This window comes from Heterocephalus glaber, unplaced genomic scaffold (genome assembly GCF_053883595.1).
Source record: "Heterocephalus glaber isolate CG9 unplaced genomic scaffold, H.glaber_assembly_v1.0 deba00000122, whole genome shotgun sequence".
NCBI classification, from domain to species: domain Eukaryota; kingdom Metazoa; phylum Chordata; class Mammalia; order Rodentia; family Bathyergidae; genus Heterocephalus; species Heterocephalus glaber.
Window position 1 is genome coordinate 68,742,482 of NW_028258138.1, and position 5,254 is coordinate 68,747,735.

Sequence of the window (5,254 nt, forward strand, 5' to 3'; positions counted from 1 at the left end):
CTCCACCACATTCTCCTGCCATAATGTCCTGTTGCCCAACTTGAGGTCTAAAAGCAATGAGTTTACCTGATAATGAATAGACTTGAACTTCTAAAGTTGTGAGCCAAAATAAACCTTTTCTTTTCATAAATTGATAACCTTGGTATCAGTTATAGTGACAGAAAGCTGACTAGCATACATGTAATTGGCAGAATCTAGTTCCTTGGAGTTGTAGTATTTAGCTCACATTTCTCTGCTGATTGTCAGCTGAGGGTTGCTCACAGCTTCTAGAAACATCACCATTTGCTGTCACATGGCTCCTTCCATCTTTCACCCAGCAACAGTACATCAAATGCTTCTTGCACTTATATGTCTCTGCTTTCTTCTTTTGCTGTTATCCAAAGAAAACTCTGACTAAAAGGTTTTACATGATTGGATTAGTTTGGCCTAGGCAATCTCTGTTCTCTAAGGTCAACTGACTTGAGACTTTCATCCCATCTGCAGAATCATAGTAGACAGATTGATAACTAGAAGACATAAATTTTGTAGGGAGGGACACCTGGATACATAGTCATAATCCTCTGTCTAACAGGGAATTTACGGACTTTTTACCTCAGAAAACGCCCTGAAGTTTCTTCACTCCCTTCGTGCACTGTGGCCATTGGCAAGTGTAGCTCCCGAGGAGAAAGGGCAGAAGCCGCTCTCTCTCATGGAAATTCATCCATATTCTCAATTGAGATTCAGCAAATAAGGCAAATGTCCAGGTTATAGAAGAAAATTATTTTTTCATAAATCATGTCCCTGAGTGAACATTTTATCTATTTGTTCTATGGATATAATCTTATTCCCATACTACACAGAAAATACTTCAGGAAAGAACTATATCTTCCACATCTATGTGTTCACAAAAGTTCCTAGCATAGTGTCCATATTCAGAAGATATTCAGTACATGTCTGATAAATTGAGTTAGTGATTTGGCATTTTAATTAGACTGTAGGCAACATTACTCATTTCCCATCTAGGAGTTCAATACATTTCATATTCCCTTTTTTTTTCCTTCTGGCTAAAAGCTGCAGAAGATTTCCTTTCTTCTAAAAGATCAAAACTTATACATAAGTACATTTGTTTATAGTATATGATGAGTAACATGATTGTAAAAGGGAGAAATGAGTATATAATAGTGCTTTCTTTACAGTTAATCTATAAGAATCTTTGGGATTATAACTTTAAAGGTTTGCAAAGAAAACTCACTGATTTGTTTTAATTGTAGAAAAAAATAGAACTTGTTCATCTCCATGTTAAGAAGCTTAAAACATTTAGATAAAAGCAAGGCATTCCATCCAATACAACTATTAAAGCCCATCCCACTGGGTGGGACAGGAAGGACACTGTCATGGCTTGTAACCAGGAGTCCCCCAAGACTCATGTACTCATAGGTGGAGCTCTTCAAAGGTGGCTGGATCTAGGGTGGGGTGTGTAAATGTGGATTAAGGATGTGATACTGGAATTAAAGGAGGGTGATAACTATATTGGTTTTGCATAGTTCTGGGTGTAGATAATGGGAAGGCCTACCCAGGGTGTGGGCTGCACTACCCAAAAGGCTTGTAGCCTGGATGGGATGAAAGGAAAAGAAAGGCTTGCTGCTGATGCTGCTGCCTGCCTGCCTGCCTGCCTGCAATGGATTATTTCTCCTCGGATATGACCCCTCTGCCATGCCACCCTGCTTGGAGCCAGCCAGCTATAGACTGAAACCTTTACAAACTGTAAACCAAAATAAACCTTTCCTCCTTTGCTTAGGATTTCTGATATTTGTCTCAGAAACAGGAAAAGTAAGACAGATTTTGGTACTAGAGAAGTAGGCCCACTACCGTCATGCTACCTGGCCATTTGGTTCACAAGCCTTTGGAACTGACTTGTGGAAAGAGTTTGAGAAGGTTTGGAGATGCCATCTGAAAAAGTAGTCTTGGAATGCTGTGAGCTAACTTGATGGAAAATTTTTCTCAGAGCTCAGAAGACCAGTGTATTGTTAGAAATGCAGCTGGTAAAGATCAGGCTCAGAAAATTTCAGTTAACAACAGAACCCCACTAGCAGTTGGACTCCAGATCATATATGTTATACTCTGGCTGAAAATTTGTGTGCATTTTGCTCCTGACCAGAGATTTTGTGAGACTGAGATTAAGTGCAGCAGACTAATTATTCTGGCAGAAGAAATTCAAGTCAGTCTAAAGTTGTGTTGTTAGCATGGCTACTGTTGTGAAATTTTAGTCAATACCTTGAAAATCAAGAGCAAGCAACTAACAGAATGATTTTAAAAGTTTTGAATTTGGTCAGAAAGAAAGCACCAGTAAAATTGTGGCCTGTAAAAATGGAACAGAGGAGAGCTTGGTTGTTGAAAAGATTACCAAAAAAAAAGTGAAGAATTTTGGAAGAGAACAATAGAAAAGATGGGTTGAGGGCATCACAAAAACCATCAGGACTCTACACTTGGAAGCCTCAAAATTGCAAAGGTGAAAGCCTTTGATTTGAGAAGAGAGCCCCAGAACCTCATGCTCCAGAATAGCAGCAGCCTAGGGACTTTCTTCCTTGGGACTTCAATCATAATGCTCAATGATTCAGGCACTTGACTCTTGCAGCCAAGAGAGAAGGAAGTTGGGCTACTGCTCCAGTTGGCAACAGACCTTGACATCATCTACATGGTGCTGGTTTTAGGTCTATGCAGAATGAAAGAGTTGTGGAGTCAGGAAGGCTTCCACCCAGATTTCAGAAGAAGGCTTGGGAGGCCAGGCAATATGCCTCTGTGAGGGCAGTGTGTGAAGCTGTGAGTGTGAAGTCAAAGGTGCATTGGAGATACTGGAAGTTTGGAGAAGCCAGAAACATGGATTGTCTAAGGAAATCAACAAGGAGTGAGCAGAGCCAGACCAAGAGGGAAGCTATGGGAGCTACAACCACTAGCAGTGCCATAAAGGTGGAACCACCCAAGCCCTTTGGAGTTCACATCTTGCCACAGATTACCCTAGATTCTGAACATGGAACTAGGAGGCTTAACGTTTTCCTTCTATATTTTGGCCTTGCTTTGGTGTCACTCTTGTATATCCTCCTATTTCTACCTTTTTGGAATGGGAATATTTAATTTGTGCCATTGTATGATGGAAGTGTTGAACTTTCTTTTCGTTTCTACAGGGGCTCACAGTGAAGAGTTTGCCTTAAATCTCAGAGGAGACTATGAACTTGGAATTTTCAGCAATGCTAAAGCTGTTAGGACTTCAACAACTCTAAGAGACAGACTAAATACATTTTGCAAAAAGGGATGCACATGAGTCTTTTGGAAGCTGGGGTGGAATGCTATGGCTTGTGTCTAAATGTCTCCCTAAAGACTGATGCACTCATAGGTGGAGCTTTTTTAAGGTGGCTGGTTTAGGTTATATGACTATGGATTAAAGGTATGATACTGGGATTAAGGCTATGTGATAACTAAATTGGTTTAACATAGTTCTGGGTGTGGATAATGGGAAGGCCCACTTTGGATGTGGGTGGCACCACCTAAAGGGCTTGTACAGTGTATGAGATAAATGGAAAAGGGTGGCTTGCTGTTACTGCTGCCTGCCTACCTGCAATGGACTGTTTCTCCTCTGCCATACCACTCTTCCTCGGAGCCAGTAGACTATGGACTAAAACTTCTACTAACTGTGAGCTGAGTGAGCTGAAATAATCCTCTCTTCCTTTAATTTTGAGTGTCAGGTATTTTATCTCAGCAATGAGAAAAGTAACTAGGAAAGACATTCATTTAGAGAGATGTGGCATAGCCCATGGAAGAACCAATCTCTTCTAAACAGAGAGCTTAGGCTTGTACAACCTAAAATGAATTAGATATTTTTCTGAGTTTCAGAAATTCTCCATGGTGTGTCTCATGTGCTCATTGCACTACAGGGTGGTGGAAGCAGCTTAATCAGTGGTCTTGGACCACATGCCATCCTGTGCTGGAATGCTCAGCTCTGTGGATTTCTCACCAGTAGGTATTGGTCTGGGAACTTAACGCTACAAGAAATCAGTTTATTTAGCTGTAAAATGAACATAGTAGTACTTGACCCTTTAAAACTTGTAAATACTAGAAATATTTTAAATAAATCATGTGACACAATAGTCCACTAAATGGTTGCTACAGTTATTATTTTTTGTAGACACCTATCACCAATTCATAAAAATTGTTCCTTAAATGTGAGCTATAAATATATTACTTGAGTTTTTCCACTTTCTCAAGCCTCACCATTTTTTCTATATTCACTTAAATCTCTCAAACTTCATAATTCAAAGAAAAATTATAAGCCATGATAACTGTGTTTGAGGGATATTCGTGGAACAATATGCATTCTCTGTGGGTGTTGTGTATTACTCTGCATTGGAATGGGGACAACAGGAGGACATGTGTCTTAGGGTCTTTCTGTCTCATTTTGGTATTCAATCCTTATGAAGGAATAATAATGGTCATCAGGACCACTGTATATATATTCTACATAGAAAAATAATCCAATTGGTGTTACAAAGCTCCTGGTCTTAGAATTTCTCTGCTTCAGCTGATATATAGCGTAAATCTAAAACTTATTTAAAAGCCTGTCTGAGTAAGACAGCTTTTAATTAATCTTCTCTTAGTTTTTATACTATATGGTACCTGGAAGATGCAAGATCAATCACCACCGTATTGTAATGTTGAGCTGTGAGACAGAAAGATAAATGAGCTATCAAGCTTAGCATTTTGATAGCTAAGTTAATTTAACTAGCTCCAGAACATACTCTAGATTGGCGGATAAAGTTGTGAGCAGGGGCAATTGCATGTTATAACTGGGAATGTGGTATGTTATTAAGAAAACAGGAATTTGCTACTTACTCTCGGTCCTTCATGGAAATTTAAACTCAAGATTATCAGAGCGGTATAGCTAGGTGATAAGGTCATATTGCTAGTTCTGTCAGGCCAATTAAGGTAGCTTTATTAATTCACAATTTTAATTGAGGCCTGGTGACAAGGTCTGGACTGATCTGAAGTTTTCCTCTGCAGGATGCATAAGGAAAAGTGTGGCCAAGTAAATTAAATTTAATTTATGCTTAAAAGGAGAACTTGAGTAGATTTTGTTTCTGTGTGGAGCTGCTCAGAGTTTTAAAATAAATTGTATTGCAAATAGTGTTTCATACTAATAGGAATTTGAAGTTTATTCTTGTCCAGAGTGGGGGTGGGATACCCCCATCCCTAGATTATCCATTTCCACAAGAATGTTTCATCA